This window comes from Nelumbo lutea, chromosome 4 (genome assembly GCF_056320005.1).
Source record: "Nelumbo lutea isolate HS-2025 chromosome 4, American lotus-T2T, whole genome shotgun sequence".
Lineage (NCBI taxonomy): Eukaryota > Viridiplantae > Streptophyta > Magnoliopsida > Proteales > Nelumbonaceae > Nelumbo > Nelumbo lutea.
The window spans coordinates 74,362,225-74,385,054 of NC_142687.1; the positions used below are offsets into that span (position 1 = coordinate 74,362,225).

The 22,830-nt window shown below is 40.0% G+C and overlaps 1 non-coding gene across 1 annotated transcript; it reads left to right on the top strand.

Annotated features, from left to right (window-relative positions):
• Positions 1-19,585: 19,585 nt before the first annotated feature.
• On the top strand, positions 19,586-19,692 carry LOC148861099 (small nucleolar RNA R71). Its single transcript, XR_016095227.1, has one exon. It is a non-coding gene; the product is annotated as a small nucleolar RNA R71 (small nucleolar RNA).
• The last annotated feature ends 3,138 nt before the right edge of the window (positions 19,693-22,830 follow it).

The window sequence follows — 22,830 nt, forward strand, 5'->3', positions numbered from 1 at the left end:
ACCTAATTGCTACTTGTACCATTATTCATGACAATTACGGATCACCGAAATCATGGATAGCAATAGGAAAATCAACATTAATTCAGTTTGTCAGACTAATTAACATTAACATCCAATAAAAATGTGCACAAGAACCAATGAATACTTGAATTAAAAAAAAAGAAAATAAAGTAACTACAGAACCTCACAATGGCACAATCGAACCTCCCCCCTTGAACTAGAAAAAGAAGCTTAGCTGCTCATGATTTGTGCAATCTCCATGCTTTGCTTCTCCATGGCCGAACTGATCTTCTTGAGTTACTTGATGCTTGATTGCTGAATGATTGAGTGATTGCTAGAGCTGGTTCGCCCTCCTCTTTATATAGCCAAAGGAGAGGGCTGTTATCCAACTCCTTCTAGGAGATCATCTTATCCTTAGGGAGTTTTGATCTTATCTTGAACTAATCCTATCCTATCTCTTATCTAATGCTCTAATCTCAATCTTCTTATCTCTCTAGGATTACATTCAAGACTTTAGATCTGATAAAACTCTATCCTTGGAGATTACATTCGAAATTCGGACTCTTAACTCTTGAATTCGAGTTGGGCTGCTTCAAGGTACTTCTGCGAGTTGGGCTTAAGTTGTGAAATGGGCCTGGCTGCGAACTTGCTCCGACTTTGGGCTCATTTTTGTACTCGATGCGGGCCGAATCTATCAAAACCCAAAACATAAAAGTTGTGGGTCTTCCTTTCATCTTTCTAATGCTTCTTGAATTGTCTAATTCGGTGTCCGGAATTGAGAGTTAGGCCCAGATTACTGACTGTCGCCGAAACTATGCAAAATCACCCGATTTGCCCTGTTTTCTTCCAATTGCCTTCTTTATTGCCCTAGATCGAAAGACAAGAGTAATGAATCCATTTAAGTGCTAAATAAATGTAAAAGAGTGAATATTAGGGGATAAAATTAGGGTTCGTTTTGGTCTCATCAGCTGTTCGCACACTCCATCCTACAAAACAGATGTTAGATCACAGATTGCAGTTTCACATACTGCAAATCGCAGATAGCGAATGTCCCATCTACGAAATCTCCTTCTCTGCACCACCATCTTCGATAAAAAATGAAAGTTAAATAGAAATCCTATTTCTATTAATAATTACATCAGATCGAATGCCTATACATTGAGTCTAAAAATAAAAAAAATATATTTACAGACGAAATGTAATAAATAAATTCAAGAAACTGCAAATCTTGTAGTTCTCCCTGTGCAAACCAAGAATTCGATCTCCTCTTGTACGAACAACCCATAAATCAAGAAAATCATATAGAACTATTCTAAATAATAATAAGATTTATAAAATTAATTTCAGATTATTTGCCCATCAATTTTAGGAACAAATTTCCCAAAACCCATATCTGTGCAAATTGGGTAGAATGTTTCAAGATTTGAAACTTAGCTCTAATACCACTGAAGGATAAAAAATCCATTAGATGGATGCCAAAAGATTGTGGAATAAGGGGGCGAATTTCAAAAATTTTTCTCTCCCTTCAACTGGGAATCGAATTCCTTATTTAGAAAACCATATTTTCAAGGATCATTCTTGAACTATAAAATGAACTAGATCTGAACCAAAAGGAGCAGGGAGAGTTAATACCTGATATAGAGAAGTAGTATCTCCTAATGGAGGTGTTCACGCCCAAGGAAGGATCCAAAATCTACTCCCACTGAAGATGGCGCAATGCAGGGTGGAACAGAATCAGCAATGTTCTTCCAAAAGAACTTGATCCTTCTCAAGAATCACCTAGACGGCTTGTGAATACAACTCGCACTAGTCTTTTCTCCAGAATATTGGAATCAATATCCAATCATAATTTCTTTTAAGAACTGGAGATCGAACTGCTGTAGGCGGCGGCTGCAGGAAGGAGGCGGAAAAAGAGTATTTGCAGGGTGCAGATTCTCTCTTCTTGTGATTTCAGCTCTGAAGACAAGAATGTGTATTGCTTGCTTGTGATGTCTAAAAGCTGCCAGCCCCTCTTCCTTTTATAGACTGAAAGGGATCAGCTCCTAATCCCGTTACGAGTTGCTAACCCAAATCATATTTGGATTAGAAGTCCCTTTAAGTAATAAGGGATAACCCTTATCTTATCTGCAGATTAGATCTACCATCTCCTAATCTAATTAGGAAGTTTCTAGATCTAAATCTTATTTAGATCTTGGACTCTCTAAGTGGATAGGGTGTGGGCCCAATCCTATCAGCTGATCTTATCTCAGAATTTGCCCCTTAAAGACTAATCAAATTAGCCCAGTTTGAAATGGGTTTAAGGCCCATTTAAGGTTATGTATTCATTTAGCCTTCCAAACAGCTGCCCAGTTGGGCTTCCTTGTATGGCGTGGGACCCTAACATTGATCTACACATCAGTCACATGGGTTCAGCCCAGCCTTTGTTATAAGGCCTAGCCAAATACACTGTTTTGGATAGTGCACCCCCTAAAACCCATCAGATGGGCTCTATGGGACCAACACTTACCCTAAGTGGTCCTTGGCCCAAGCCACCTTGTAACACTTAAGGACTATGGGCAAATGCAAAACTAGCCCATCAGGTATTATCCTCAATGGTCTTACACTTAACCTCTCAGCCCATAATGATTATACACTACCCAACAAAAGAGGACCTCTCCCTTGGCTACAAGAAACAGTGTTGCACTCTCTGCTTATATGGATCCCGGGAATTAAAACATTTTGCAAATCATTTTGAAACCATAATTTATATACTTTTATATCTCATATAAAATATATTTTGCAAAACAAATCTCAACGATTGAAATCGGCTGCCGGTTGGTTTCCATCAGTGAGAGTGCATCCCAGATCATTACCTTTGTTCGACAATGGGGCTGATCCTATCACTATGATCACCCACTCAGATGAATTCTCAGGCTATCCCAACATACCCAGGTTTTGACCCTCGCTAAGGATCTCACTGAATGGTACATCAAAGACGGCCTAATTCAACACCTAGTGTAGTATCATAATCGAGTCTAGGGGTCGGGTGTAACTTGTCAATTTTTCCCATCAATCTCCTACGTCCCGGGCAATATTAGAAATCTGGTCCAGCTCAAAGATTCAATTAATCCTACACTGTATGTGCCTAGGGTCTCACCCCAGTAACTGAGACAAGCCACCCCAACCGACTTAGTGACGCCGCAGTGTCAGCCTTGTCAGGATAGGTCTCCCCAGACCGACCCACTAGCTATGAACATTCTAAACTAACACGAGTCTCATTAAATGTCCAGTTTAAGGGTATTACACAAAAACATACCAAGGGAACATGAATCAAATATGCACTTTTATTCATTTACAATAAACTCATAAAGTACAACATCTTGATTGAAGCTAAAGGCATACAAAACTGTCTAACAACACCCCGGGACTGTGGGCAGATGTAAGATTAGCCCATCAGGTATTATCCTCAATGGTCTTACACTTAACCTCTTAGCCCATAATGATCATGCACAACCCGACAAGAGAGGACCTCTCCCTTGGCTGCAAGGAATAGTGTTGCACTCTCCGCTTATATGGATCCTGGGAATCAAAACCTTTTGCAAAGATTTTAGAAACCATATTATATATACTTTTATATCTCATATAAAATATATTTTCCAAAACAAATGTCAACGATTGAAATCGGCTGCTGGCAGTTTTGGTTTCCATCATTGAGAGTGCATCCCCGATCATTACCTTTGTCCGATAAAGGGGCTGATCCTGTCACTATGATCGCCCACTCAGATGAATTCTCAGACTGTCCCAACATACCCAAGTTTTGACCCCCACTTAGGATCTCACTGATTGGTATGTCAAAGACAGCCTAATCCGACACCTAGTGCGGTATCATAATCAAGTCTAGGGGCCGTGTGTAATTTTCCAGTTTTGCCCATCAATCTACAAGATCCAAGGCAATACTGGAAATCTGGTCCAGTTCAAATATTCAATTAATCATACACTGTATGTGCCTAGGGTCTCACCCTGGCAGTTGAGACAGGCCACCCCAACCGATTTGGTGGCACCACAGTGTCAGCCTTGTCAAGACAGGTCTCCCTAGACCGACCCACTGACTATGAACATTCTAAACTAACACGAGTCTCATTATGTGTTCAGTTTAATGGTATTACCCAAAAACATACCATGGGATAATGAATCAAATAAGCACTTTTATTCATTTACAATAAACTCATGAAGTACATCATCTTGATTGAAGCTAAGGGCACACAAAACTGTCTAATAGGTATATTTCTGTCTCAGACCCTAAAACTGTACACTTATAGAGACTCGTGTTAGTTTTAAATGTTCACAACCATTAGATAAGTCTGGGGAGATTTATCCTACCAAGGCTGATACTGGTGCATCACCAACTGTTGGAGACAGATGAACAAAACTAGAAAGTTACACCTGACCCCTAGACTCGATTATGACACTTCAGTAGGTGTCGGATCGGGCTTTCTTTGATATGTCAATTAGTGAGATCCTTAGCGGGGTTCAAAACCTGGGCATGTTGGGGTAGTCTGTGAATTCATCTGAGTGAGTGATCATAGTGACAGGATAATGAGACCAAAATGAATCCTAATTTTATCCCCTAATATTCACTCTTTTACATTTATTTAGCACTTAAATGGACTCATTACTCTTGTATTTCGATTCAGGGCAATAAAGAAGGCAATTGGAAGAAAACAGGGCAAATCGGGTGATTTTGCACAGTTTCGGCGACAGTCAGTAATCTGGGCCTAACTCTCAATTCCGTATACTGAATTAGACAATTCAAGAAGCATTAGAAAGACGAAAGGAAGGCCCACAACTTTTATATTTTGGGTTTTGACAGATTCAGCGCGAATCGTGTATGAAAATGAGCCCAAAGTCGGAGCAAGTTCGCAAATAGACCCATTTCACAACTTAAGCCCAACTCGCAGAAGTACCTTGAAGCAGCCCAACTCAAATTCAAGAGTTAAGAGTCTGAATTTCGAATGTAATCTCCAAGGAGAGAGTTTTATCAGATCTAAAGTCTTGAATGTAATCCTAGAGAGATAAGAAGATTGAGATTAGAGCATTAGATAAGAGATAGGATAGGATTAGTTCAAGATAAGATCAAAACTCCCTAAGGATAAGATGATCTCCTAGAAGGAGTTGGAAAACAGCCCTCTCCTTTGGCTATATAAAGAGGGGGCGAACCAGCTCTAGCAATCACTCATTCCAAGATCCAGAGATCATCAAGAAGACCAAGAACCAAGAAGGCAGTTCGGCTATGGAGAAGAAGAGCATGGAGATTGCGCAGATCATGAGTAGCTAAGCTTCTTTTTCTGGTTCAAGGGGGGAGGTTCGATTGTGTCATTGTGAGGTTCTGTAGTTACTTTATTTTCTTTCTTTTTAATTCAAGTATTCATTGGTTCTTGTGCACATTTATTTTGGATGTTAATGTTAATTAGTCTGACAAACTGAATTAATGTTGATTTTCCTACTGCTATCCATGATTTCGGTGATCCGTAATTGTCACGAATAATGGTACAAGTAGCAATTAGGTTGATATCTTTTTTGGGTCAATTGTTCGTGACAGCCTTTGACCAATGTTTTAACATGGTTCAACCTAAAAGAATCGATGGAACAAAATTCAGTAATTGCAGCTATCTCAATTATTGTTATTTTGGTTTAACTGTTTTCACAAATCTTAATGCTATCATTGTTTAACATGGAACACTATCGTACCCAGTTGAGTGGTGATAAGTGTTGATCGAATGCTGGGTTTGGTCAACTGAATTAGGAAAATACAAGGTTTATTATGGCTATCCTAATAAATCTAAGGTTAGATGCTTGAATTGCAAGAATGCTGAATTGTACCTAGGATCGATGGCCAATCGATTCAACCCGAACCCTTGAACCAGAATTCGGTAAGACTGATTTTCTCTTGTTTGTTTAGTTGTTATTCTTTTAATTTTAGTTATTTAATTTTCCCACACAATTACTTTACCCATTCGGCTAAGAGATTACTGATTTGCTCCCTGTGGGATTCGACCTAGAACCACTTTTACTACAAATATTTTATTGTGGGAGTAGTAATAATTTTGAGGGCTTCGACAAACCCATCAAAATTTTGGTGCCGTTGCCGAGGAGCAACTTTAATTTCTTATCTATTACCTTCCTCTTGTTAACCTCTTTTATTTTATGACTCGTGCTTCTCAACGAGGTGAACTCGAGTACAATCCCAAAATTGAGAGGACCACCCGTCGTTTAAGAAAGGAGGCGAAGCAAAGGAAAGATCGTTCACCAAAGAAGGTGAATTCAGATTGTGATCTTCCCATCTTCGAAGAAGTAGAAAGAATGGCTGACAGAGAGAGGACATTAAGGGAGTTGGATGCACCAATTATAAACCAACAGCCTTTATGCATCATGTACCCCACTCTTGAGATAGCCTTTGAACTCAAATCTGGTTTGATCCAATTATTACCTCTATTTCATGGTTTCCCAGGTGAGGACCCTCACAAACATCTAAAGGAATTTCATGTCGTCTGTTCAAGTATGAAGTCCCAAGGTATGACCGAGGACTAGGTAAAACTCATAGCCTTTCCATTTACTTTAAGAGATAAAGCAAAGGATTGGTTGTATATTCTTCCTCCCGGTTCAAAACACACATGGGACGAGATGAATAGGATATTTTTAGATAAATATTTTCCTGCATCCCGGGCTGCAAATATAAGAAAAGAAATATGTGGAGTTCGGAAATTTGGTGGTGAGACACTATACGAATATTGGGAAAGATTTAAACAACTTGTTGCTAGCTGTCCACATCACCAAATACCTAAACAACTGTTAATCCAGTACTTCTATGAAGGGCTGCAGCCCATGGATAGAAGTATGGTCGATGCAGCTAGTGGAGGAGCCTTGGTGAACAAGACACCCGAAGTGGCCAGGGAGTTAATCTCCAACATGGCCGAAAATTCACAACAGTTCGGTGTAAGGACAGACGGTACCATTAGATGGGTTAATGAGGTAAGCCATGTAAATTTAGAAAATCAGATTTCTAACCTAACTGCTTTGGTAAGACTACTCGCTGCAGGACAAGTACAAACTGCCAGGGTGTGTGGTATCTGTTCGATTCCTGGCCATCCTACGGACATGAGTCCATCATTGCAAGATGGTTCGATGCAGCAAGTCAATGCCATAGAAGGATTCCCGGGCCAGCCCCAACGAAAGTATGATCCCTACTCCAATTATTACAATCCGGGGTGGAGAGATCACCCAAACCTAAGCTACGGGAACCAAGGAGGACAGCAGCAATACCAGCACCATTTTTTCAGTCGACAACCCCAGTTTTCAACACCCATCACAGCACAAGGCCAACCCTCGAATTCAGGTACGTCATTAGAAGATATAGTTAAGGCTCTAGCTACTAATACTCAGCAATTTCAACAGGAAACAAGAGCCAGCATTCAGAATTTGGGGAACCAAATCAGCCAACTTGCCACTGCCATTAGCAAGTTGGAGGTGTAGAGCTCCGGGAAACTACCATCACAAACGATAGTCAACCCCAAGGAGAGTGTAAGTGCAGTGGTGCTAAGAAGCGGGAAGGAACTACAGCTAGAACCTACATCACCAAGGAAGGTGGATAAAGGGCAGGAAGAAGACAAGGTGCAGGACTCAAGAGTTAGAGAGAACATTTCAACCATGATCAAGAGGACCTTACCAGAAAAACATGCTGATCTAGGTATGTTCACCCTACCTTGTGTGATTGGCAATAAGCAAATCGAGTATGCCATGCTAGACTTAGGTGCATCTATCAACATCATGCCATACTCGATTTACTATGCTTTGAGATTAGGTCCTTTAAGGGAAACTAAAGCTGTTATCCAATTAGCTGATCGTTCTAACGCCTTCCCAGAAGGGATTGTTGAGAATGTAATGGTGCAGGTTAACGATTTAATTTTCCCAGCTGATTTTTACATTCTGAAGATGGAGGAGGACACGATCAAAAGTTCAGCCCCACTTCTATTAGGCAGGCCATTTATGAAAACGGCCAAGACCAAAATAGATGTGGATGAGGGTACCCTCTCCGTCGAAATCGGCAGGGAGACTATTAAATTTAATATTTTTGAAGCTACGAAGTACCCAAATGAAGACCATTCAGTTGACACTATTGATCCAACTGTGCAAGAATTTTTTGAAAAAAATATGAATGAGGAGCTAGAATCGAGTGCACAATTGGATACGAAGGCCCCTATTCCAGATTTGAACCCGCCCATGATGGATGGAAGGGGAGCACACCGAAAGCTGAAACCACGAGAGCTAAAGTAGCAAAGGAGGACGTCGAGCATGACGACGTTAAACAATTGCGCTTGTGGGGGGCAACCCATTGTGTTTAGTTAATTTTGTTATTTTGTTTGGTTTTGATTTTTGTGTTTAACAGGAACCCAACAAGACAAACAGGGAAGCACCCCCAAATCCTTCTACTTTATGCATAATCGCGTACATTGGGGACAATGTATAACTTAAGTGTGGGGGGATTAGGAAAATCTGATGGAAATTTGGGATACCTTACCTTCTTCAAATTTCTGCTCCTGAAAACTTATCTTTGAAAGATTTCAACTTATCAGGAATCATGTGCTTAGGCTGAATAGATAAGATACGATGCAAGCATGACTAACTGAATCTTTCTTGGCTACATATGGTACCTCATGATTTTAATCGATCAATAGGCAAGATGCATAAGGGTTTGATTGATTTTCACATAATTATCTGTCAAACATGGGTTGATTATTCTAGAACTTGCTGTGTTAGGCATATAGAGACTACGATCAATGAATTCATGGATCAGGCGGTGAAACCCTGTGATTCTTGTGAAAAAAAAAGAGGGATTTTGAAACTAAAATCGTGACTAATGTGAGATGGAGCATAAAATGCACTCACATCTAGAAACAAAAAAACAAGTGTGAGATGGAGCATAAAATGCACTCACATCTAGAAATGAAAGCAAGTGTGAGATGGAGCATAAAATGCACTCACATCTTGAAAAGAAGGCAAGGGTGAGATGGAGCATAAGATGCACTCACCCTAGAACCCCAACCCCATTCTCACCTTCAGATCCTACGAATTCACACTAAGTTGTGAAGTCTTGTTTGTTTAGTTGTTATTCTTTTAATTTTAGTTATTTAATTTTCCCACACAATTACTTTACCCATTCGGCTAAGAGATTACTGATTTGCTCCCTGTGGGATTCGACCTAGAACCACTTTTACTGCAAATATTTATTGTGGGACTAGTAATAATTTTGAGGGCTTCGACAAACCCGTCACAGGATCATCCCCTTTGTCGGACCATGGCAATGATTGGGAATGCACTCTCTCTAAGGGAAACCAAACTGTTGGCAATTGATTTCAATCGTTGGAATTTTGTTTTGCAAAATTAATATATATAAATGTATATGTACAATTTCTAAAGGTTTGCAAATGGTTTTAATTCTTGGGATCCTTGTGAGTAGAGAGTGCAGCATGGTTCCTTGCAGACGAGGGAGAAGTCCTCTCTTGTCGGGCAGTGCTTGATCATTAAGGGCTGAGAGGTTAAGTGTAAGACCATTTAGGATAATACCTGATGGGCTAATCTTGCACCTGCCCACAATCCCTGGGTTTTTATAAAATGGCTTGGCCTAGGGACCACTTAATGTAAGTGTTGGGCCCATAGGGTCCATGTGATGGACTCAAGGGGTCACTGAGTTTTTCTATGAAATTGGCTGGGCCTTATAAAAAAGGCTGCGCCGAACCCATCTGGCTGGTGTGTAGATCAATGCAGATTGGAAACTAGTTAAACACTGAACACTTAATGTGCCAAAAGTCCATTACGAGTTGGGCTGATATGATCACCCATCTATGGGGTGAATCTGAGATTAATGTTAGTAAAAGGATTGGGCTTTTGACCTTATCCACCCTGGGAGACCAAATTCAAATCACATTTGAATTTGGTAACCTCCTAATAAGATCAGGAGTAAACTAACTTAATCTGCAGATAGGATTAAGATAATCTCCTATTCAAGATTCAATCTTTGTAGAAGAAAAAAGTCAAGATATCAGTTCTTGACATCAGTCTTGTAGAAAAGACTAAAAAGGATTCAGTGTTTAGAGTTTCTAGTGGGTTCTTGCAAAGGATCTAGTGTATAGGATGCACCCTGCTGGTTCCGTTCCATCCATAGCTGTGTCATCTTCAGTAGGAGCGGATCTTGGTGTCTTGTTTGGGCGTGAACACCAACTTTGGGAGATACTATTTCTTCGGATCAAGTATGATCCTCCCTATTTCTTTTGGTTCAGATCTGGTTCAATTATGGTTCAAGTAGAATCCTTGAATATTGTATTCTAAATTTAGGGAATACGATTCCCAGTTGGGAGAAGGTAGGAAAATTTTTGAAATTCGCCCACCCATTCCGCACCTTCATGGCGTCCATTAGATGGATCTTACCATTCTTTCAGTGGTATCAGAGCCATAGGTTCGAATCTTGAACCAAAAGAAAATCAGATCTGAACCTGCGCAGTTGGACAGAAGATGTTCTGCCAAGATTTGCGTAGATTGTTTTCTTCATTTCAAGAAATTGTTTCTTGTTAAGGGCGATTGATCTGAAATTAATTTTTGTTAAATCCAAAATTTATTTAGAACTATTCTCTATTTATTTTGATTTGATGGACTATTCGAACCTAGAGATCGCAGTACGGATTGGGCACAGATGGTCTGCACAACCTTTTTTCCTTTTTATTCATTTATTTTATTCAATTCGGTCTATAAATATATTTTTTTTTATTTTTCTAAACTGAATGTATAGGATTCGATCAAGAATGTAATTAATTAATAGAAATATGATTTCTATTTTTTTATTTATTTTCGTAATTAAAGAAGAAGGTAGAATAAGGCGACGCTAGAGATTTGCAGATGGAGAAATTGTTCTCTGCGATTTGCAATTTGTTAAACCGCAACCCTAGTGATTGACCTCTGTTTTGCAGGTGGTGCGAATAGTCCATAGTTGATTTATGTTTGTCTAAAATAAAAATTATTAATTTCAAATCTTTCATGAATTAATTCTTGAATTGAAAATCAGTTTCAGACCATTTCGGACTAGATTGGACCAAAACTGTTTGGATCAAATCTGGGGTTCGAAAGGGACAGTTTTTAGTCCATTTTTCCTCATCCTTTCGTTCCAAATCTGATGTTCAATTACAGGGATTAATTCGGCCCACCTGTAAAGCCCAATTTTAAAAGGAATAAAACTGCAAAAGCCCACACTTGTGAGAAAAGCTGTATGGGCCAAACTGCTAACTACGATTCAGCCCATACACCTAGTAGACATTAATTGTTAATGTTATGGATTTCAAATGAGGCATTAAATGGGCTTTATAGCAGTTGATTGATTGGATCAATTCCTCCCTTTTTCATGTGATGATTGGATGTTTGATGTCCTATGACCATGGGCCATAAGCACTTGGCCCATGATGACTCGTTAGTGGCTCTTGCGCATGCCGTGGCTGAATGCACATCATTGCCAGGGTGTCCCTTAAGGTCATTGGATGACCCTTCCTTTCTTGCTGGCCCCACAACTCGGAAAAGGCCTTCCGTCATTAGCACATATGACTTTATGAAAGTTAGTGGGAGCCACGGTTAAGGCCCACCAGAAATCAGACTCTATGAAAGTCAGTGGGAGCCACTTTGGTTTGACCTAAATTAGAACTAGGGCGTAATTTTGTTCCCTCCAGCAAATATGAATGCATGTGATAGAGAGATCCATATGATGGATGCTCTAAAGGCCTTCCATCATTAGCACAATGATGGGTCCATCAGTAATGAGGAAGCACACCATAAAATTGGGCTATCCATTTGTTGTTGGATCTGTTAGAGTGTTTCATAAGATGATAGGGGCGTCATAGACCGATGTGGGAGGGGTTTCACCAGAAAATGGGAACTCTCTCATGGTACCTTGGTGTAACCTAAGAATGATGGGTGTGCACTCACTGGACAGAAAGATTTACCTGAAAATGGCTCTAAACCTTGTTTGACAGAGGCCAAAGGGAAACTCATCTAATGAGTGGATATGATCTATCACAGAAAGGTGGTGGGGTTATGCAGCTGAAATAGTTGGCTTCACGCACCCCATGTGATTTCCCACATTTTTAGAGACATTTCATCGTCTCCGTCACTATGAAAGGAGGAAAATCTCAAAGATGAATAAATGGGAATGGAACATAGATTAAAAGTCATATCTATGTAGGTAACATGAATCAAACTAAGGTTGTGGAATAACGTCTTTGCGATTTTATCAGAAAATGGCAAGCGGTCAATTCGCAAAGCTTCTAGATGAGAACAAGCTTAAGGGCCCAAACTATGCCGACTAGTACAGAAATCTTATGCTGGTCCCAACTTCTAAAAAGTTAGATAAGGTGGTGAAAAATCCTGCCCTGGAGCGTCCGGGCGATTGGGCTTCTGAGGCCCATAGGAGGGACTACAAAGAATGGGAGGATAAGAACTCCCTAGCCCACTGCTTTGTCATTGTCTCACTAGACAACTCAATATAGAGGCAGTTCGATCAGATCGAACTAGCCAAGGACATATTGGACAGTCTAAAGACAATGTATGAAGAGCAGACCATTCTACTCGATAGAAGGTCCTGAAACTATTCATGACCACGCAGATGTCCAGGGGCAAAAAGTTCATGACCATTGTCTTCAGATGATGGGTTATATTAACGAACTTGAAGCCCTTGGATCCGGACTAGATCTTGGCACGCAAGTGGATGCCATCCTGAATTCTTTGCCCTCTTCCTTCAATGCATTCACAATGAACTACAACATGAATAAGCTGAATGCCAGCATCCAGGAACTCAGCAATATGTTGTAGAGGGCTGAGGATCTACTCAAGAAGGATGAGCCTGTGGTTATGATTGTTGAAACTAACAAATCGGACAAGAAAAAGAGAAAGGCAAAGAAGCCCAAAAAAAAGTGGCCAAACCTAAGAAGCAAAAGAAGAACAAGGCATCTGATGTCTGTCACTTCAGCAAGCAGACCGGCCATTGGAAGAGGAACTATCCTGCCTACCTGAAATCTAAGAAAGGTAACGTCAAAACTTGTGTCATAGAAACTAATATGTTATTTACTTCTGTGTCCAGGTGTGTTGACTCCGGGCCTTCAACTCATGCGTGTAACTCACTGCAGGGGTTCAAAGTTAGCAGAAGATTGAGTGGAGGCAAAGTGACACTATTCTTGGGAACGACTGCAATTAATGCAGTTGTGGCAATAGGAACCGTAGAATTAGTATTTAGAGAAGGAGTGCTTGTACTTAAAGATTGTCTTTATGTACAGAACTTGAGAAGAAATTTAATTTATGTTTCTAAGTTGTGTGCTGATGGATATACTATCTTTTTAGTAATATGATTACTGTTAAACGGAATAACAAATTCATCGCATGCGGGGAACTGGAGAACGGTCTCTATGTTCTACATCCTTCTCTAGAAACTAACTTAACCGAAACTACGTCGGTCAAAAATCCCAAGAAAAGGAATCGTGATATAGTAAATCCCACATGCCTCTGGCATTACCGACTTGGCCATATCGGTGTTGATTGAATCACAAGGCTGGTAAAGGATGGTCCTTTGGATTTTATAACCATAGAAAATCTTCCTACTTGTGAGCCTTGCCTTCAAGGTAAGATGACTAAGCGGCCATTTGATAGTAAGCCTGAAAGATCTACAAGCGCACTTGACTTAATACATACTAATGTATGTGGTGCCCTGCGTGTTAGGACACGAAATCGACACATGTATTTCATCACCTTTACAGATGATTTTTCACGATATGGTTACGTATACCTAATGAGACACAAGTTTGAATCCTTTGAAAAGTTCAAAGAGTTTAGACAGGAAGTCAAAAAATAGTTAGGGAGAGAAATTAAGGCCCTTCGGTCAGATCAAGGTGGCGAGTATCTCTCTAACGAATTCAGGGACTACTTAAAGGTCAATGGGATAATGTCACAATTAGCTCCTCCTATCACACCTCAACACAACGGTGTTTCGAAGAGGAGAAATAGGACCTTGTTGGACATGGTCTGGTCACTTCTCGTCCACTCAGAATTACCCACATCCTTTTGGGGATATGCATTAGAGACTGCTATCTACGTACTAAATCGTGTTCCAACCAAATCGGTTCCAAAGACTCCATATGAACTATGGACTGGAAGGAAGCCAAGTGTAAGATACTTGAAGATTTGGGGTTGTGAGTGCATTTTATGCTCCATCTCACACTGGTCACTTACTTGAGGTAGGACTCATGTTCTGAGCTGCTAGTTTTACTATTCAGCTCAAAATAGCGGAGTCAATTTGGGCTTTTATCCTTCTTTGCAATTATTGAACCTCAAGAATCAGCACTTCAGATGTGCACTAGCTCTCTTGACCATTAACCATGAAATCAAGGGCTTCCATACACATGAAGATAGTTAGGGCTAGTCATGCTGAAAAGCATATTCAGCTCCCCTTTTCTCATGCATATATCAAATTGGGTCATTCACAAGAATAAAAACTTAACAAGTACATCAGTCTCCCTCAACTCATTGAATTCCTTCTTAAAAAAAATCATCAAATAAATAGTAATGAACTTGAGGGGTTCCAGTCTTTTTTTGGTTATGTCATTGCCTGCATATGTGTGTTGGGGTACATGGTTTCAGCCCCCATACCCTAGCCTCGGGCTCACTCCCCCACACATAAGATGAACATTGTCCTCAATGTTCGTAGTGTTAGGGGATCACACTTGCTAGAGTAAACTGAAGAAAAGAAAAGGATGAATTGAGTCCTTAAAGAATTGGAATATTGAGAAAAAGATCTTTATTTTACTAACTAATATTCTAAAAAGATAAATGACAAAAAGATTCCTTAACCTGTTCATGAGCAAGCATAAAAGATTATTGGTTATCAAGATAAACAGTGGATGGAGGGGGTACAGTACCGCCCATTAAATATGGTTTCAGGCGCTGACCATTTACTTTAAACGTGCCCTGAACCGGATGGGTGAGTTCTATAGCCCCATGGGGAAAAATCTGTGAAATGGTAAAGGGTCCAGACCACCTGGATCTCAGCTTACCTGGAAACAAGCGGAGACGGGAATTATATAACAATACCCGTTGGCCTACATAAAAGTCCCGTCTCAGCAAGTTCTTATCATGCCAGTTTTTTATTCTTTCTTTATAAACTTTGGCATTCTCATAGGTGGTAAGTCTGAATTCATCCAATTCATTCAATTGCAACCGCCTTTTAGCCCCTGTGGCCTGAATGTCAAAATTTAAGAATTTAAGAGCCCAATAGGCCTTTTGTTCTAATTCAACTGGTAAATGGCATGCTTTACCAAAGACCAATCTGTAGGGGGACATGCCAATGGGTGTCTTAAATGCAGTTCTGTATGCCCATAATGCATCATCTAATTTGATGGACCAATCTTTTCTGGCAGATGCTACGGTCTTTTCCAAAATTCTTTTGAGTTCCCTGTTAGCCAACTCCACTTGGCCACTGGTTTGAGGGTGATAAGGGGTAGCTAATTTATGTGTAATTCCATATTTCTACATTAACCTCTCAAATTGGCTATTGCAGAAGTGAGTTCCCCTATCACTAATTATAGCTCGTGGAGTGCCAAATCGGGAGAATAGCTTCTTTAGGAAGTGTACCACCCTTCTTGAGTCATTTGTCGGTAAAGCCATGGCTTCTACCCATTTGGATACATAGTCAACTGCAACGAGGATGTACTTATTCCCAAAAGAATTCGGGAAAGGTCCCATGAAACCTATACCCCAAACATCAAAGATTTCACAGATTAAAATATTGGAAAGGGGCATTTCATTCCGTCGGGAAATGTTTCCCGATCTTTGGCATTTGTCACATGTGGACACATACCTATGGGCATCTTTGAAAAGTGTGGGCCAATAAAAACCTGATTGCAAAACCTTGGCTGCAGTGCGACTAGCTCCAAAATGACCTCCTGCTTCTTTATCATGGAAAAATTAGAGTACCGACTCCATCTCCTCCTCGGGGACACATCTCCTTATGATCTGATCTACACATAATTTATACAAAAAGGGTTCCTCCCACAGATAGTATTTTACATCAGAAAGGAATTTCTTTTTCTGTTGATATGAAAGGTTAGGAGGAAGGACTTGTGCAGTTAGATAATTAGCAAAATCAGTATACCAAGGATATGAGTATTTCTGTATTGAGTACAACTGCTCATCTGGAAATTCTTCTCGAATGTTGCTGGTTATCTCCTCTTTTGAGCTTACCGTGTCCAACCGGGAGAGATGGTCAGCAGCCAGGTTTGCAGCACCCTTCATGTCTCTAATCTCAATGTCAAACTCTTGCAATAAAAGGATCCACCTGATCAGTCTTGGTTTTGAGTTTTGCTTGGTAAGCAAGTGCCTTAATGCCGAATGATCTGTGTAGACAACAACCTTGTATAATATCAGATATGAGCAAAACTTATCAAGTGCAAATATTACTGCTAGCAGCTCCTTTTCTATGGTGGTGTAATTGAGTTGGGGTCCAGTCAAGGTTCTGCTAGCATAGTAAATTGGCTGAAAATGTTTGTTCATTCTTTGTCCTAAAACAGCTCCTATAGCAAAATCACTCGCATCACACATTAATTCAAATGGGAGGGTCCAATCTGGTGCTACCATGATAGGTGCATGGATCAATTTGTCTTTCAAGATGTTGAAAGCATGAAGGCATTCAGTTGAAAATTCAAAAGGCACTTCTTTCTGAAGCAAGGTAGATAATGGCATGGAAATTTTTGAGAAATCCTTAATAAACCTCCTATAGAATCCGACATGTCCTAAAAAACTTCTCAAAGAACGAACAGATGTTGGGGTTGGCAATTTTTCAATTGCCTCCACCTTGGCCTTGTCGACTTCTATACCTCTTTGAGAGATCTTGTGTCCAAGCTCTATGCCTTCTTGCACCATAAAGTGACATTTCTCCCAATTCAACACAAGATGTGTTTCTTTACATCTAGTAAGCACCTATTCCAGATTATTCAAACATGCATCAAACGAAGAGCCAAAAATTAAAAAATCATCCATGAAGATCTCAATAAATTTTTCAACCATATCAGAAAATATAGACATCATACATCGCTGAAAGGTTGCTGGGGCATTGCATAACCCAAAGGGCATCCTTCGGTATGCAAAGGTTCCATATGGGCAAGTAAAAGTGGTCTTTTCTTGATCTTCTGGTGCAATTGGTATCTGGTTATACCCTGAATATCCATCCAAGAAACAATAATACTCATGCCCGGCTAGCCTCTCCAACATTTGATCCATAAATGGGAGAGAGAAATGGTCCTTCCAGGTGGCTTCATTTAATTTTCTATAATCAATACACACACGCCATCCGGAAACGGTTCTAGTAGGGATGAGTTCATTTTTCTCATTTGGAACAACAGTCGTACCCCCTTTCTTGGGCACAACTTGCACAGGGCTTACCCAAGAACTATCAGAAATAGGATAAATGATCCCAGCATCTAACAACATAATTATTTCAACCTTTACCACTTCTTTCATGTTGGGGTTCAGGCGCCTTTGGGGTTGAACGGAAGGCTTGCTGTCCTCTTCCATCAAAATTCTGTGAGTGCAGATTGATGGATTAATGCCTTTGATATCTTCTACCTTCCAAGCTATAGCATTTTTGTGTTCCCGTAGCACTCTTAATAATTTTTCTCTTTGTAAGGGATTCAGCGCTGCGAAAATTATCACGGGGAGATCTGATGGTTCCTCAAGGAAAGCATACTCTAAATGGGATGGTAATTGCTTCAGTTCAAGGGTGGGGGGTTCTTGGGGTGATGGCTTACCTGATGGTCCAGGCAATTTGCCTAAGTTCTCTAATTTAAGAAACCCCTTTCCCTTGAATTGAGGCTTATCGTTCAAGTATGCTATCATGAGGTTTATTTTTTCATTTTCTCCTTCTTCAAGTTCTCCCTGCTGGAGGCAGAGTTCAAGAGGATCAGTTATTCTACTTACCTAGAAGCATTCATCAATTGTCAATTCAATGGCATCAATCATAAAACAAGAATCATCACTAGAGGGTGCATGTTTCATAGCATTAGACATTTTAAAAATTATCTCCTCATCTTGTATCCTAAGGCTGAGTTGTCCTTGTTGGACATCAATCATTGCTTTCCCGATAGCCAGGAAAGGTCTCCCTAGGATAAGCGGGACCTCCACATCTTCTTGCATGTCTAACACAATGAAATCAACTGGAAAAATGAATTTGTCAACTTTAACTAACACATCTTCTATGATCCCCCTAAGATGTCTAATGGATCTATCAGCCAATTGTAATGCCACTCTAGTGGGTTGGGGTTCATTCAACCCCAATTTCTTGAAGATAGAATATGGCATTAAATTGATGCTAGCTCCCAGGTCACATAAAGCTTTTTCAATTTTTAAACTGCCAATGGTACAAGGAATAGTGAAACTCCCTGGATCTTTGAGTTTCTGAGGCAGCTTGTTCAGAAGGATAGCAGAACATTCCTCATTTAATGCAACTGTAACCACATCTCCCAGTTTCCTTTTGTTTGCCAATAATTCCTTCAAAAACCTTGCATAGTGTGGCATCTGGGCTAAAGCATCAGCAAAAGGAATATTAATATGTAAACTTTTAAATATTTCAAGAAACTTACCAAATTCCTTCTCCAATTTTTGTTGCTTCAGCCTGTTAGGGAATGGAACTTGTGGTTGTTGGTGCATCCCTTGTTGTGCTTCAGGTTGTTCCGTCTTCTGTTGTCTGGTCCCAAGGCTTGTTTCTGCCTTGGGTTCAGCCCAATTCTTCTTTTCTACCTCAGGCAACTCTTTTCCACTCCTTAAGGTAATAGCTTGCACCTGCTCTCATGGATTCACTTCAGTGTTGCTTGGAAGAGTTCCCGGCAGTCTGGAAGAGATTAATTGTGCCAATTGCCCCACTTGGTTTTCCAGGTTTTTGATTGAGGCTTCCTGGTTCTGGAACCTAGTTTCTGCACCTACTATAAATTTTGTCATCAGTTCCTCCAAATTGGATTTTGGTTCAGGCTGATGATAAGTCTGGTGGAACGGCTTGGAAGTATGCTGATTTGGCCAGGACTGGTTTGAATGTCCCCTCCATCCTGGATGAAAAGTATGGTGACTCTGGTAACCCTGCTGTCTTGACGAATTGCTGACATAGTCAACTTGTTTAGTAGATGGTCTGAACTGATTGCCAACTTGGTAGTCTGTACTGATGTGGCCTCCCCCACACAATTCACAATTAAGAGGCTGCACATGCATGGCAGCTATCTGCATTTCATCTATTTTCTTACTGAGTGCTCCTATTTGTGCAGATAGTGCTGTATAAGTGTCAACATTATGCAAGCCTTGCTGCTTCCTAGTTTGAGTTCTTTCCGAATGCCATTGATAGTTGTTGGCTGCCATTTCCTCAATAAGTGCATGGGCAACCTCAGGAGTTTTATTATTTATGGATCCTCTGGCTGCAGCATCTAATATGGTCTTATTTGAGTCAGTAAGACCATTATAGAAAGTCTACGCTTGCAGCCAAATGGGGAGGCCATGGTGAGGAACTCTCCTTAACAGCTCCTTGTATCGTTCCCATGACTCATATAAAGATTCCCCCTCTTGCTGGAAAAAAGTAGTGATGTCATTCCTCATTTTAGCAGTTTTAGAAGGGGGAAAATATTTAGAGAGAAAATGGCTGGCCATTTCATCCCATGTAGCTATTGATCCTACCGGTAATGAATTCAACCATGCTTTGGCTTTATCCTTCAAAGAAAATGGGAATAACCTCAACCTAATGGCATCATCACTTACCCCATTGTGTTTGAAGGTGTCACAAATTTCTAAAAAGTTAGAAATGTGTGCATTGGGATCTTCGTGGGCCAATCCACAGAATTGCACCATGTTTTGAATCATTTGTATGATGGCAGGTTTGATCTCAAAGTTGTTAGCAACAATATTGGGCCTGATAATGCTGGAGGCAGCTCCAGTGAGAGTGGGTTTGGCATAGTCCATCATAGTCCTCTGCTCAGCCATTTCTTGAGCTTCTTGAGCTTCTTGTGCTTCTTGTCTGACTTGCCTAGCTGCTCTTAAACGGACACGGAGAGTCCGTTCAATCTCCGGGTCATAAAGGATCTCTTCCAGTTCAGGTCTGCTTGTCATAAACTGTTAAGGTCAAAGCAATAAAAAGGCCAATATTCACAAAAGAAAATAAATAACTAATCCTATCACACTGAGAACAGATTTTTTTTTTTTTTTGCTGAGTATTGCAGTTTTGCTATAGCAGATCTGAGTGCCGAATGCAACTCAGATCTGCAACACTCATGTTTTCAAATTTTTTTTTTCTTTTAGAAGACAATAACTTCAAGATAGAAAGGAAAACAGGTCTCCCTTTATTAAAATTAAACTGAAACAAGGAAGAAAAAGTAATCTACTAAAACACAATTACAGTAGTACAGCAGTTGCAGTCCAAGCTGAAATGAAAAAGTTAGCAAATTAACCCAACTATGAATGCAATGCTGAATGAGATCAGATTAAGAATGCTCAATGTTTCCTAATATTGTTTCCCTTAATCCCCAGCAACGGCGCCAAAAACTTGATGTCTGGCTCGTTGTGACACTAGCAAGTGCACTAGCCGTTCAAGTAATAAAGTAGTGAGTGAAGTATCATTCCCACGAGGATTTAGGAAACAATTACCAATACTAAATTGAGCACTTCTTATCTGATCAACAAATAAATCAAAACTTTAATTAAAGCTAAAAAATCCTAAATTAAAATCTATCTAAATCATTGGCCCAATTGCCTTCAATTCAGGTTAGAAGAGTAAGCAGTAAATGTCAATCTTAGAATTCAGCAATCTATCAATTTGGATTATTCGAATAAATCATGATTGAGCCTTGGTTTGGTGAAACCCCAAGGTCATGAACAGCCTCTCTCAAGCACATGTTCATCCTATGCATGAGTGACGGTTCTTCTATCTCTAGCAAGAATCTAATCCCCATGCATGCATTTCTTCAAACACTTCTAAGGCATCAATTCAAATCTGAATTGATCACCAACTGAATTGTGCAAGTTATCTCTAACCTTGCACTCAATTTAGTTCTTGAATAGTAGATCTGAATTCCTAGAGTCTCTCTCAAGCACTCTAGGAATTCCAAGCTGTAGATTAATTCGGCCAATCTGAAAATTGCAGATCTGAATTCTCTTTCAAGCAATTCAGATCTTGCAATCTCAGATCTGAGAATTCAGATCTGAGTTTTGAAGGTTATTTGGCCAAATTAATCTACAATAACACCCTTATTCAAGAAACTTCAAGTACAATTCATGACCATTTGAATGAATCAAAAAGAATTAGATTGCTGAACTGAAATTTTACAAGCTGAAATACATCAAGGAAGAATGGAAAAAAGGAGAAAGAAGAAAGAAAATATAACAAAGAAACTGAATTCGAATCAAAAGAGAATGAAACTACAATTGATTTATTACAAAAGATCTTTGAATCACAAACCCTCAATTCGAACTCACCTTCTCTTCTAGCTTGCTTGTCTTGAATTTCCTTCAGCCCTTCTTCTTCTTCTTCCTTGCGCCTAGCCTTCTTCTCTTATCTTCTCTTCTCTCAAGGTGGCCGAACCTCTAAGAGTGGGAGAGCCTTCCTCTCAAGCAATTGAACACCTCTCCCCCCTCCTAGAGGCCTCCTTATATAGTTTTTCAAGGGGGCTCTTGCCCCTTCTTGAAGCCTCTAGAATGGGGTGTATTACACCCCTTTCTTGAACTTTCTAGAGCTCTCTTGAAGGGCTGCTATTTGGGCTGCACTTAGGCTCTCTCTTAGCACATGATAGCTATACATTGAGCTGCTCTTTTGGGCTGAGAATGGGCCTTCCTTGCTGGGCCGAATTCTATTCATAGCTAGGCTTTATTTTCTTGGGTTTTCTCAAGGAATTCACTTGCTCTTCTTGGGCCGAAGTGCTCTCTCTTGCTTCCACGACCGGGCTGGACTGAAATTGGTCTTTTTGAACCTTTTTTTCTTGCCTTTTTTCTTCCTTTTCTTGGATTAATTATCCCTGAACTTATTCTTAGCATTAAGCTAAATTAAGGCAAAAATTAATAAAACCGGCATAAAAATCCATGCTAAAGTCCTCAAAAATTATAGATAAATTGTAAGTTCATCAGTGAGCCCGAGGCTAGGGTATGGGGGCTGAAACCATGCACCTCATTCACCCCAACACACATATGCAGGCAATGACATAACCAGGAAAAAAAAAAAAAAAAAGACTGGAACTCCTCAAAGTTCATTACTATCTATTTGATGATTTTTAAGAAGGATTTCAATGAGTTGAGGGAGACCAATGTATTTGCTAAGTTTTTATTCTTGCAAATGACCCAACTTAGTATATGCATGAGAAAAAGGGGAGTTGAATATGTCTTTCAGTATGACTAGCCCTAACTACCTTCATGTGTATGAAAGCACTTGATTTCATGGTTAATGGTCAAGAGAGCTAGTGCACATCTGAAGTGCTAATTCTTGAGGTTCAAAGAAGGACAAAATTCCAAATTGACTCCGCTATTTTGAGCTGAATCGTAAAACTACCAGCTCAAAACATGAGTTTTTTTATCTACCTCAAGCATGTGACCAGTGTGAGATGGAGCATAAAATGCATTCACACTGAAAAAAAAAAGTGTGTGAGATGGAGCATAAAATGCACTCACACAGAAAAAAAAGAAAAGGGTGAGATGGAGCATAAAATGCACTCACCCCTAGAAATAAGTAATGATGGTGACAGTTGAGGTCCAAGAGGG